Here is a 14,676-nt window from a genome sequence, read left to right as displayed (position 1 = left end):
CATTGGTACAAGAAACCAAAGAAGGAGGACTCACTAGAGGTGTAATGCATGTTCCCACAGGCATTTTTGTTGGCAAAATGGGCAATGGAGCTTCAAAATTAAGCACATGAATTGCTTATTTAATTGAAGGTCGGAGATTGTGATCCAGGTGGACACACCAAAGCCCAACCATCATCAAGCATTCCATTTCTTCTTGAACAACATATGGCCATATCTTTGGATCAACCGTCTCGTCAAGAAGCCTACTGGTACCACAAAGGTCCCAAACCCACTCTACCATTCTCATTTGACTTCTTGAGACATTCAGGTCAATGGGTTTTCTTCCACAAGCTATTTCCAATGCCACAATTTCAAAATTGTAAACATCTGATTCCTTGTTTGCATTGCTTGTGATTAGGCATTCTGGTGCCACATAACCCCTGGTTCCTACCAAAATAGTTGTTTGAAAGTCTTTTCCGTGATCAACAAGCCTAGCTAATCCAAAATCTTCAAGTTTAGAATTGAAATTTGAATCCAACATGACATTGCTTGATTTTACATCCCTGTGCACCACACACTGTTACCATTCTTCATGTAGATAAAACAATGCTGAGGCCAAGCCTTGAGCAATCTTGTACCTACTTGCCCATGTCAACAAGCTTTTTTCTTTGAATAGATGGTAATCTAAGCTTCCATTTTCCATGAACTCATAAACAAGTAGGAGTTCTCTTTTGTTATGACACCAACCAACTAGTTGCACCCAATTTCTATGCCTCAAACGACTAATGATCTTCATTTCTGCTGCTTACTCCTTTCTTCCCTGTTTTGGGCCCTTTGGTATCCTCTTCACAACAACATAGGACTTGGATTCCCTCAAAAGACCTCTATAAACCCCACCAAATCCTCCCTCTCCAAGCGTTTGATCCTCCGTGAAGTTGTTGCATGAAACAATTCACCATACGAAAATTTCTTCGACCCAGTACTTGCCTCAAATTCATTGTCCATGGACTTATCAAGGGTTAACTCCTCATCTTCTCCTTGTGCTATTCTTTTCTTCCACAAGACAAAGCCAAGCAGTGCCAACCCACCAACAAAACAATTCAGTCAACAGTCAATCCCACTACTGGTGCCTTCTTGTTTGTCTTCTTTGCAAGGATTTGCAAAGTCGAATTGAATTTGCATGGTTTAATAGTATGTTTCTCAACAGAGTATCCTGTTGCAACTGATAAGCTAATTGTAACCAATTCTGAAAAATGCATACTTAATTCATATTCAATAAATTAAGGGCACTTCTAGAATTATTTGGAAAACCAGTGAAAAAATATTATATTATCATATTAGTAGTTTAAAAATGAAATTTATTGGAAAAATTTTAAGAACAATTGAAGTGGTGAATTATTCAAAGGTAATGGATAGTTGTTTGTCAAATATATAGATTACTTATAAAATATTATTGACTGACTATACTAGTCACAATTTTCTTTAGAGAGAAATTTCTTAAAGTTGATCAAATTTTACTATACGTCACAAAAAGTTTATCAAAGTGACATTGTTTTGGTCTAATAAGCACCCTTAAATTTTTATCAAAATCTCATTTTAGTCATTGCACTTTTGTTAAAACCTTACTTTAGTGATGATAAATTGAAGGAATGGTGACATTGTAGCTCGACTGTTACAATTGAAAGTGAAAGAACAATATGATTCATATTCCATGAAAGGATTCAAATTATTAAATATTAAAAACTACCAAGAGAAATAAAATCCAAGAACAAAAATATCTCAAACATATAATGGTGTTTTCTGTAAACATCAGTGAAAATTGTTACACTAACATTGGCATAGTTTGCTACATCAAATATATAGCAGTGTTTGTCTAAATGTCGGTGAAAGTATCCAGCAGCGTGTACTTAAATGTCAACGAAAATGATTAGTTGCATTTTTGAAATGACACAAAGTTAAGGCGACGGCCACATCAAATATATAGCAACGTTTGTCTAAATGCTGGTGAAAGTATCCAGCGGGGTGTACTTAAATTTCAGTGAAAATGATTAGTCGCATTTTTTAAACGACACAAAGCTAAGGTGATGGCCACATCTTCAATGAAATGTAAAAATCATTGTAAAAACATCATTTTTAACAGCATTTTTGTGCCTATGCCGACGTTTTTAAAATGTCACTAAATCGTAATTTTTCTGTAGATTTGCAACGGTAATACCATATTACTTAATATAAATGAAATAAGTAAACAACTCATTTTATGTAATTTTGTAGTCTAATTACTAACGTATGATATTTGAACTCTTATTAATTGATGATATCTACAGTCTTGTGAAACACAAATCATTACAAAAAGAAAAAAGTTGATGCAGCTATAGAGAATGAGGTGAATTTAAAGAAATTTGTGTGGTAAGTATAGTATAGCTTGAAGACTAAAATCGACAGTTATTAGAAAAAGTAATAGAGCCATGGGTACAAGAAGCCAAAGATGAAAGAGTATTTAATGAAGGTGTAATGTATGTTGCCACAGGCATTTTTGTTGGCAGAATGGGCAATGGAGCTTCAAAATTAAGCACATGAATTACTTGTTTAATTGAAGGTCGGAGATTGTGATCCGGGTGAGCACACCAATGCCCAACCAACATCAAGCATTCCATTTCTTCTTGAAAAAAATTTGGACATATCTTTGGATCAACCGCCGCTTCAAGAAGCCTACCGGTACCATAGAGGTCCCAAACCCATTCCACCATTCTCATCTAACTTTCTGGGACCTTCAGGTCAATAGGTTTTCTTCCACAAGCTATTTCCAATGCCACAATTCCAAAACTGTAAATATCTGATTCCTTGTTAGCTTTGCCTGTGATTAGACATTCTGGTGCCATGTAACCCCTGGTCCCTGCCAAAATAGTTGTTTGAGAGTCTTTTCCATGATCAACAATCCTAGCTAATCCAAAATCCCCAAGTTTAGCATTGAAATTTGAATCCAACATGACATTGCTTGATTTTATATCCCTGTGCACCACACACTGTTCCCATTCTTCGTGTAGATAGAACAATGCTGAGGCCAAGCCTTGAGCAATTTTGTACCTTCTTGTCCATGTCAACAAACTTTTTTCTTTGAATAGATGGTAATCTAGGCTTCCATTTTGCATGAACTCATAAACAAGTAGGAGTTCTCTTTTGTCATGACACCAACCAACTAGTTGCACCAAATTTGTAACGCCCTCGAAATAATAACATTAAACCCAACAAATAAGATGAGCGTTGATAGATAAACTAACCACCTTCTATCATTCATTAGAATTCCATTACATAAGTATTACATGTTAATCTCATAACAAAATGCCCTACGGGCTTACAGCTTTCCAAGTTAACACTTGGTTACAACAAAGAGTTCTAACTCGTTTACACATTAAGCCCTTGGCTTGCAATTACATGTAATACATCAAAAGTACAACAACAAAACTATGTCCGCCACTAGCCTCCCAGCTATGTCCTTGGAGGTGGCATGCTTCCTGCACCTGAAAATGATATTCCCATATAGGGTGAGCCACAGCCCAGTAGAAATACACTAAACCAACCATGGACAATGACTAAAACATTAGCAATTGATAGTTGGTCAACACTGATACAATCACATAAATTACATATTTATGTCAACGACTTACAAGTCCCAATTACTTTTCATTTTCCCTTTTTCAACAGATAAGCATGCTAGCTCTATCATCATTTCCACAGACATGTATAAAAACTATATCTCACATTCAGATAAGCATAAAAGCTATATCCACATTCTCAACAGATATGTATATCAACAATATCCACAGATAAGCATACAAGCTGTATCCACACTCTACAACAGATATGTATATCAACAATATCCACAGATAAGCATACAAGCTGTATCCACACTTCACTTCACAAAGATAAGCATATGAGCTCTATCTTCACTTCTCTAGACAAGCATATGAGCTCTGTCTACGGAGTACATCCCCTATCTCCTCCAAATACCTATCCGGTTTAGAGGTACATCCCCTATCTTCCCCTAAACCGCGGAGTACATCCCCTATCTCCTCCTCTACACATAACGCATATAAACACATTGGTTCTATATACAATCACACAATACACACATTTAATGTATTCTATCAACCGTCAAGTTCCATGACACATTCCATTGATTAGTTTCAGTTTACTTAATCATCAAGCATTGTCTACAACAATCACGACTATCCTCCACCGATAGCCCAAAGCAGTTATTTCTAAACAGAAAATAAATGCACAATGGATATTCAATCAACATTTCATTCCTTCATTCCTCTCAATTAATTATCCCAATTAATTAAACAATGTAATTAGGTCAATTCCCATAATTAACATTTCAACCCTTAGGTCCCATTTTCATCAATGATTCAACATTAATTCCATTTTCCATGCCAAACATGCATCTAGGTTTATTATGAATAAAACCCCAACTTTTGTAAAATTACGCAAAAGTCCCAAACTTTCACCAAATTACCAAACCAAACCCAACATCTCAAATTACCAAAATTTAAAGACAAAACCCATAGAGAGGAGTAGGTTATCCCTACCTCAAATTCGGAGTCCCAAAGGAGAAGACGACAAAACCCAACGTGCTCCAAAACCCGAGATTTTCAGATTAAAATGAAGCCCTCGACGATCAACAACTTTTTTGTAAAGGCCAAAGGTGAGTAAATCACTCTTACTAGATCAAAACCTAGAGAGAAGGTAGTATCTAGAGTGAGAGGCTCAACAATGGTGATTTTGGAAAAGTAAGAGAGAGAAGAGAAAGTGAAAAAGTGATTTAAAGAGTCACAAATTCGGGACTTTAACCCAGGTCTCCGCTCGAGCGTAAAACACCCCGCTCGAGCGGCCACTCACAGACTTCCGCTCGAGCGGCCAACCTCCCGCTCGAGCGCAGAATGCACTCGCCCAGCACTTTTGCAGAACCAGGCCTCCGCTCGAGCTCCCAATCCCTACGCTCGAGCTCACAACACTGCACAACAAATACTGGATGGGTGTATTATCCGCTCGAGCGCCAACACCTCCGCTCGAGCGTACAGGCCAAAAATCTGGGCAACTAGTTTTGGTTTCTAAACTCAACCAACCTGTAACAAACCCGCTCAACACATCCTATAACTCAAATACAAAGTAAGAAAGGATGTAAACAAGATAATAAACCACTACCAACATCCACGGACACATGTCCGGATCACTATACAACAAGGGTAAACCCGGGATCGCTATAACCTCCCCCCCTTAAAGAATTTCGTCCCCGAAATTAAGCACAAGTTTTCAAAACAAGTTTTTCTCCCTTTTAATCAATGTTACACCTGAACATTCAACAATTCGACCCATTACCGGTCATCCCATCCCTTTAACAAGAGACATATCACAATATGTAAACCACATATGTATTATCAACATGCATCAACATTATGCACTATCTTTCCAATTTCAACAATATATTCAACACATATAGTATCACATTCAACTTCCGTATGAGGCAAGTTCCAAAACATACTTCCAATAACCAAAACATTTTCAATGTTTCACAACTTAAGACATATATAAAAGCTCTTAAGTTCAACAAAATGTAAAATTTAAATACAAGATTACATATCAACAAACAAGTCCGGATATTTCTCACGGACTTCCAACTCACGTTCCCAAGTGGCTTCCTCCACTCCGTGATGTTTCCACAAGACTTTCACCAAAGGAATGGTCTTACCACGCAGGACCTGATCCCGCCTATCCAAGACCCGAACCGGTCTCTCCTCATATGAGGCATCCTCATCTACCTCTAAATCAGTCCAATCCAACACATGTGATGGATCTGGCTCATACTTCCGAAGCATACTCACATGAAACACGTCATGCACTCCGGACAACTGCGGCGGTAAGGCTAACCGATAAGCAACCTCACCTATCCTCTCAAGGATCTCAAAAGGACCAATAAACCGAGGGGATAACTTTCCACTCTTCCCAAACCTCATCAAGCCTCGCCTAGGTGATATCTTCAGAAAGACATGATCACCTACCTCAAACGCCAAAGGCCTCCTCCTATGGTCGGCATAACTCTTTTGTCGACTCTGGGCTGTAACAAGCCTCCTACGGATAAGCTCAACTTTCTCCGTCGTCTCCCTAACCAACTCCGGACCCAACAAAGGTGCATCACCCACCTCGGCCCAACAAACTGGAGACCTACACGGTCGGCCATACAAGGCCTCAAACGGTGCCATACCGATGCTAGACTGAAAACTGTTGTTGTAGGCAAACTCTACCAATGGCAAGTGCCTCTCCCACGTCCCACTGAAGTCCAGGACACAACCCCGAAGCATATCCTCGAGGATTTGAATAGTACGCTCGGACTGCCCGTCAGTCTGAGGATGATAAGCCGTACTAAAGGTCAACTTAGTGCCCAAGGCACTCTGCAAACTCTGCCACAACCTAGCAGTAAAACGAGGATCTCTATCTGAGACGATCGTCACTGGGACCCCGTGCAATCTCACTACGTCCCGAATATACAGGTCGGCAAGATGATCTACCGAATCTCTTACGCGCATAGGAATAAAGTGCGCCGACTTAGTCAACCGGTCTACAACCACCCAAATAGCATCACTACCCCGCTGAGTCCTCGGAAGACCTACAACGAAGTCCATAGTGACATGCTCCCACTTCCACTCGGCAATAGGCAAGGGTTGCAACAAACCCGCTGGCCTCTGATGCTCGGCCTTCACTTGCTGGCAAGTAAGGCACTTCGATACGAAAACAGCCACATCTCTTTTCATACCCCGCCACCAAAACTGGCGACCCAAATCCTGATACATCTTAGTACCTCCCGGATGCACCGCAAGGCGCGAATGGTGAAACTCTCGAAGTACTTCCTCTCGGCAAGACTCCGGTACAAACAAACGGTCTCGGTATCTCACACTCAGGTCGGGATACACCGTCAAACCCTTCTCGACTTTCCCACTAGAGATCTTCTCTCGGAGGGATTCTACCTCAAGGTCACCTCTCTGTGCCTCTAACACTCTAACCACAAGTGTAGGCTGCGCAACAACAGAAAACAAGGCCGCATCCTCAACAGATTCGCCCAGTAGCAAATCAAACTCGCCAAGTGCTCCCAACATCACCCATTCCCGGATGGCTATACTAGCAACATCACTAATGGTCTTCCTACTAAGGGCATCGGCCACAACATTGGCCTTTCCCGGATGATAATGCAACTCAAAATCATAATCCTCGATGAACTCCATCCATCTCCTCTGCCTCAGATTCAAGTCTCTCTGTGTAAACAGATACTTCAAACTCTTATGATCCGAGAATACCTCGAACCTCTCACCATAAAGGTAGTGCCTCCAGATTTTCAAGGCAAAGATCACAGCTGCTAACTCTAGGTCATGTGTGGGGTAATTTTTCTCGTGTATTTTCAACTGACGTGAGCCATAAGCTATCACTTTCCCCTCTTGCATCAACACACAACCCAAACCCTCTCGTGAAGCATCACAATAAACCGCATAACCCAACCCTCTCTCCGGAATAATCAATACCGGAGCGGTGGTCATTCTAACTTTTAGCTCTTGGAACGACTTTTCACAAGTCTCACTCCACACAAACTTGACTCCCTTCCGAGTCAGTCTAGTCAACGGTGACGCTAACCTGGAGAAATCTTTCACAAACCGACGGTAATACCCAGCTAATCCCAGAAAACTGCGGATCTCAAACACACTCTTAGGCTGTGCCCAATCTTGCACTGCCTCAACCTTGGATGTATCAACAGACACCCCTTCCCCGGATACCACGTGGCCTAAGAATTTGACTTCCCTCAGCCAGAACTCACACTTCCCAAACTTGGCATACAGCCTATGGGCTCTAAGTAACTCAAGCACCACTCTCAAGTGTTCCTCGTGCTCCTCCTTAGATGACGAATAGATAAGGATATCGTCCACAAAAACAACCACAAAGCGGTCTAAGAACTCCCGGAAAATCCGGTTCATCAAGTCCATAAAGACTGCCGGTGCATTGGTAAGCCCAAATGGCATCACCAGAAACTCATAATGGCCATACCGCGTACGGAATGCCGTCTTCGGAATATCTTCCTCCCTGACCCTCAACTGATGGTAACCCGATCTCAAGTCTATCTTAGAGAAACAACGGGAACCCTTCAACTGGTCAAACAAATCATCTATACGGGGCATAGGATACTTATTCTTAACCGTAGCCCGATTCAACTTCCGGTAGTCTATACACAATCTCAAGGCACCATCTTTCTTTTTAACAAAGAGTGCCGGTGCTCCCCACGGTGAAACACTAGGGCGAACAAAGCCCTTATCGAGCAATTCCTGGAGCTGAACTTTCAACTCAACCAACTCTGCTGGAGCAAAACGGTAAGGTGCCATAGAAATTGGCGCCGTACCAGGCACTAAATCAATAGAGAACTCTATCTCTCGGTGAGGTGGCAAACTAACAAGATCTTCGGGAAAAACATCCGAATACTCACAAACCACCCTCGGTAATACATGCTGGGTCTCACCACTCTCACCACTCTCAAAGCTAGCAAGTAGACTACTAAGCTCACTTCGCCCTCGTGAATCATACCCCGGTGGCAAAACACTACCAACCCGGTCTCCCAAGAAATGGAACCACTCCCCGCTCAAGGTACACAATGTAACCCTCTGGCGGTAGCAATCAATAACAGCCCGGTATGACGATAACCAGTCCATACCCAAAATAACATCAAAACCCTTCATGGGCATGACAACAAACGGAAAAGGAAGCCTATAGTCGGCGACCTCTATATCACATCCTCTAACACCCTGTTTCAGAATCAACTCACCACCCAAAGGCGATACCACACAAATAGGAGATGCTAACTGTGCTAACTCCAATTCCAAAACAGATGCAAATGCAGCAGATACAAAAGAATGAGATGCACCCGTGTCTATCAACACATTAGCAACCGAGTTGCAAAACAGAAAAGTACCTCTCACTACTGATGGAGCTGGTACTAAATCCTGCGCGGTAACAGCATACACGCGCCCCGTAGGCCCCTGGTCTACCTGCTCACCTCTCGGAGCAAAAGACTGCTGCACAGACTGGGATGACGAAGCTCCCGGATTGGCCCTCGAGGCCTGCACAGACTGAGCTGGCTGAAAACCCTGCGTCTGCCTAGAACCAGACGCTCCCGAAGTGGCACTCAACTGTGGGCAAAACCTCTTCATGTGCCCAGGTTGTCCACACTGATAACAAATCAAGAGCTGCCCCCTGCCCAAACTCTGACTCGGCGGTCTAGCTGAAGAAGAAGCAGCTTTCTGACCCCCACCCTTCTGCGGGCAAACAGAAACCTTGTGACCCAGCTGGCCACACTTGTAACAAGTGAATTCTCCCTGACTGCCTCTCCCCGAGCCTACACTAGGCACTGGAAAGGTCGATCTAGAGACTGCACCCTGAGACTGCTGAGGGTTAGAACCCCTCTGCCTCCTGCCATCACTCTGACTATCCTGGCTCCTCTTGGAGCCTCTCTGACCCTCATCCTCCTCCTGCATCATAAGCTCCATATGAGCTGCAGCATCCACTAGGTGTCTATACTCTCGAATATAAGACCCACCAACTCTCAACTTGAGGCCCCGCCTCAACTTCCGCTCAAACTCATAGCAACGGCGTTCCTCAGACGCCACCAGTTCAGGTGCAAACCTAGACAGACTGGTAAAAGTAGCCTCAAACTCGGCCACTGACAAGCCCTGCTGATTAAGCCGGCTAAACTGATCCCTCAACTTCTCCCTAGCTGCTGCTGATAAAAACCTCTCCTGAAAAGCATTTATAAACGCCTCCCAAGTACCACCAACACGAGCCTTCTCGTATTTCCACCATTGACCCGCATCTCCCTTCAGCTGGAAGGATGCCAAGGTCACTTTCAGTGCTCCGTCCTCGATGCCAAGCATCTCAAACGTCTTCGTTGTCTGTTCGAGCCATTCATCTGCCTTAAGCGGCTCTTTAGGATCCCCGATAAACTCGTCCGGATTACACCGAAAGAACTCCCTCTTCAAGAAGGAAGGCCCTGCCTCAACTGCCTGATTCTCAGCCCTAAGAATACCCAAAGCTCCTGCTATCTCTCTGGCCAAGGCACCCATAGCCTGCTGACCCACTGGCTCGGCCACATTGGCCTGCCCAACTCCCTCCTGCACTGCCGGAATCTCACCCTGTAACGGTACTTCCTGCCTCGCAGGTCTACCACGCCTAGCACCTCTTCCTCGTCCTGACATCCTAATAAAGGCAACACAGAACGTTAGCACATTCATAAGTGTGCCGAAACTAAACACTCACGTCCTAGTGCATGGACAACTGTAATTCACTCCACATAAGCACATAAACACATAAGCACTTACGAACTTCATCTCCGGATAATGATAGTCCCGAGGCGTTACTAGAGTTCCGGTTAGAAACAGCATTGATCAAGTGCTTTTCCAACAAGACTCCCAGAAACTCAAGGATCCAATCAACATCCTAGAAATTAAATCCCATACCCACATAGTCACATAAGCATGTTATCAATTGAGCACATAGCATATGATACTACATCTAAGTCTCTATCAAGCGAGACAAACCCATTGTGATCCTAATCACTTCCCACGTACCCAAAGTATTCGAACCTCGCTCTGATACCAAGTTGTAACGCCCTCGAAATAATAACATTAAACCCAACAAATAAGACGAGCGTTGATAGATAAACTAACCACCTTCTATCATTCATTAGAATTCCATTACATAAGTATTACATGTTAATCTCATAACAAAATGCCCTACGGGCTTACAGCTTTCCAAGTTAACACTTGGTTACAACAAAGAGTTCTAACTCGTTTACACATTAAGCCCTTGGCTTGCAATTACATGTAATACATCAAAAGTACAACAACAAAACTATGTCCGCCACTAGCCTCCCAGCTATGTCCTTGGAGGTGGCATGCTTCCTGCACCTGAAAATGATATTCCCATATAGGGTGAGCCACAGCCCAGTAGAAATACACTAAACCAACCATGGACAATGACTAAAACATTAGCAATTGATAGTTGGTCAACACTGATACAATCACATAAATTACATATTTATGTCAACGACTTACAAGTCCCAATTACTTTTCATTTTCCCTTTTTCAACAGATAAGCATGCTAGCTCTATCATCATTTCCACAGACATGTATAAAAACTATATCTCACATTCAGATAAGCATAAAAGCTATATCCACATTCTCAACAGATATGTATATCAACAATATCCACAGATAAGCATACAAGCTGTATCCACACTCTACAACAGATATGTATATCAACAATATCCACAGATAAGCATACAAGCTGTATCCACACTTCACTTCACAAAGATAAGCATATGAGCTCTATCTTCACTTCTCTAGACAAGCATATGAGCTCTGTCTACGGAGTACATCCCCTATCTCCTCCAAATACCTATCCGGTTTAGAGGTACATCCCCTATCTTCCCCTAAACCGCGGAGTACATCCCCTATCTCCTCCTCTACACATAACGCATATAAACACATTGGTTCTATATACAATCACACAATACACACATTTAATGTATTCTATCAACCGTCAAGTTCCATGACACATTCCATTGATTAGTTTCAGTTTACTTAATCATCAAGCATTGTCTACAACAATCACGACTATCCTCCACCGATAGCCCAAAGCAGTTATTTCTAAACAGAAAATAAATGCACAATGGATATTCAATCAACATTTCATTCCTTCATTCCTCTCAATTAATTATCCCAATTAATTAAACAATGTAATTAGGTCAATTCCCATAATTAACATTTCAACCCTTAGGTCCCATTTTCATCAATGATTCAACATTAATTCCATTTTCCATGCCAAACATGCATCTAGGTTTATTATGAATAAAACCCCAACTTTTGTAAAATTACGCAAAAGTCCCAAACTTTCACCAAATTACCAAACCAAACCCAACATCTCAAATTACCAAAATTTAAAGACAAAACCCATAGAGAGGAGTAGGTTATCCCTACCTCAAATTCGGAGTCCCAAAGGAGAAGACGACAAAACCCAACGTGCTCCAAAACCCGAGATTTTCAGATTAAAATGAAGCCCTCGACGATCAACAACTTTTTTGTAAAGGCCAAAGGTGAGTAAATCACTCTTACTAGATCAAAACCTAGAGAGAAGGTAGTATCTAGAGTGAGAGGCTCAACAATGGTGATTTGGAAAAGTAAGAGAGAGAAGAGAAAGTGAAAAAGTGATTTAAAGAGTCACAAATTCGGGACTTTAACCCAGGTCTCCGCTCGAGCGTAAAACACCCCGCTCGAGCGGCCACTCACAGACTTCCGCTCGAGCGGCCAACCTCCCGCTCGAGCGCAGAATGCACTCGCCCAGCACTTTTGCAGAACCAGGCCTCCGCTCGAGCTCCCAATCCCTACGCTCGAGCTCACAACACTGCACAACAAATACTGGATGGGTGTATTATCCGCTCGAGCGCCAACACCTCCGCTCGAGCGTACAGGCCAAAAATCTGGGCAACTAGTTTTGGTTTCTAAACTCAACCAACCTGTAACAAACCCGCTCAACACATCCTATAACTCAAATACAAAGTAAGAAAGGATGTAAATAAGATAATAAACCACTACCAACATCCACGGACACATGTCCGGATCACTATACAACAAGGGTAAACCCGGGATCGCTATAAAATTTCTATGCCTCAAACGACTAATGATCTTCACTTCCGATGTGTACTCCTTTATTCCCTGTCTTGATCCCTTTGATATCCTCTTGACAGCAACATAGGAGTTGGATTCCTTTAAGAAACCTCTATAAACCCCACCAAATCGTCCCTCTCCAAGCTTCTGTTCCTCTGTGAAGTGGTTTGTTGCACGAAACAGTTGACCATACGAAAACTTCTTTGGCCCGGTACCTGCCTCAAATTCATTGTTCATGGATATTTCAATGGCAAACTTATCTTCTTCTTTTGCTCTACTTTTCTTCCACATGACAAAGCCAACCAAAGCCAATCCACCAACCAAAACCAAAGAGCCGACAATCAATCTTACTACCAGTGCCTTTTTGGTTTTTGCACCCATCTTCTTCCCAAGGCCAGGGATGACTGTGTTTGGGGCTAAAGCTGGACTGGGATCTGGTTCTGTTGACACATCGATTTGCAAAGTCGAATTGAATTGCCATGATTTAATTGTATGCTTCTCAAAATAGAGTCCTGTTGCAGCTGAAAAGCCAATTGTAACCCATTCTGATAAGTACTCTCTCAGATCAACCGAGTAACTAAGGCTACTTTTGATTCTCTGATTATTTATAGAACCAGTGAAAATAACACTCAAATTTTGTGAACTAGAATCATAACTAATCCAAGCTTCATTTTCTATGCTATACGTTATGTTAGTGTACCATACTTGAGTAGCGTTAGATGTGAGAGAGTTGATATCGATACCTACGTGAGTTTCCTTTGGATACCTGTCATTATGTGGACAGGTATCAAACTCCACAGCGACAAAGGGAGTGGTCCATTTGTTTGTTTGGGGATTGATTGGAAGCCCCATGGCACCACCGCTTGTGATATCGGGAGTGGAACCATTAGGAACAAGGAAGAATGCGAGCCCATCTCCATAATTATGGCTTCGCTGTGAATCAATGACAAACGAGAAATAGGTGGTGAAGTCTGTCAAGTTTCCAGAACCTCTGTCCCAAAGGTGAAGAGGATCTTTATACATGGCTCGACCGGCTCTTTGCGATCGGTCTGTGCCTAGGTCGTTTGGGGTGACTTGGATGCCATCATCGTTGATATAAGCAGGTGGATTGGCTATTACCTTGATATTTTGAAGAGTTTGATCAATCTTGGGGAAGTTGAAGATTAGTGCAGTTGCATGAAGAGGGAAGTAGTAAAGGGTGAAGAAGAAAAGGAGAGAACAAGGCAGAAAAATACTTGATGGGAATAGTGGGTTCCAATAGTTGCGGACAGGCACAGCCATGGTTTTGAGTACTACTTTGGAAGCATATATGAAAATACCTATTTATATTGAGTCTCATGTATATAATAGTATAGTATAGACGTGCAGTTACCTATCAACATTAGGGTTCTCCAATGCCTAGTTGACGCGTATGTCAGATGAAAAAAAAAAAATAGCCCCAATAGGGTATGGTGTATTGTGTTTAAATATTTGGAATGGGTAATATGTTTGAATTCAAACCACTTTTCATGGAAAAATTACTTTGAAAAAATAGTCTCAGAGATGGAATCCGAGGAGGAGGAGAAGGAGGAGGAGGAGGAGAGATGGAATCCGAGGAGGAGGAGAAGGAGGAGGAGGAGGAGGAGGAGGAGGAGTCATATAAATACGAGAAAACTGTTTACTATGTGATTGGCTTGACCCATCTCCGGTGTGTTATATTCACTGGCCGTCTGTTCGAGACTCAAATGTTTTATTAATATTTTTATTAAATGTCTCACATGAATGCGGGAGTTACATAAGATCCATATGGTCACACCCATGTAAAATATTTTGTAAAAATATTAGTAAAACATTTAGGTCCGGCGTTTTTCCCGTTCCAAAGTCTTGTTTGAATTTTGCTGAATCAGTCATTGTGTTGCTCTGTTTCAACGTCGCACCGCTGGTCTTCTTTCAGCATAAATGAATT

General features: G+C 42.1%; 1 pseudogene; it reads right to left on the bottom strand.

Moving 5' to 3' along the window:
- Positions 1-2,408: 2,408 nt before the first annotated feature.
- Positions 2,409-14,012, bottom strand: LOC145803912 (L-type lectin-domain containing receptor kinase IX.1 pseudogene; annotated as a pseudogene).
- Positions 14,013-14,676: the final 664 nt, after the last annotated feature.

Source organism: Camellia sinensis, chromosome 12 (genome assembly GCF_055761805.1).
Source record: "Camellia sinensis isolate YWXY chromosome 12, ASM5576180v1, whole genome shotgun sequence".
Lineage (NCBI taxonomy): Eukaryota > Viridiplantae > Streptophyta > Magnoliopsida > Ericales > Theaceae > Camellia > Camellia sinensis.
Note: the sequence above shows the minus strand (reverse complement) of the source record. Positions and strands in the feature narration are given on the sequence as shown.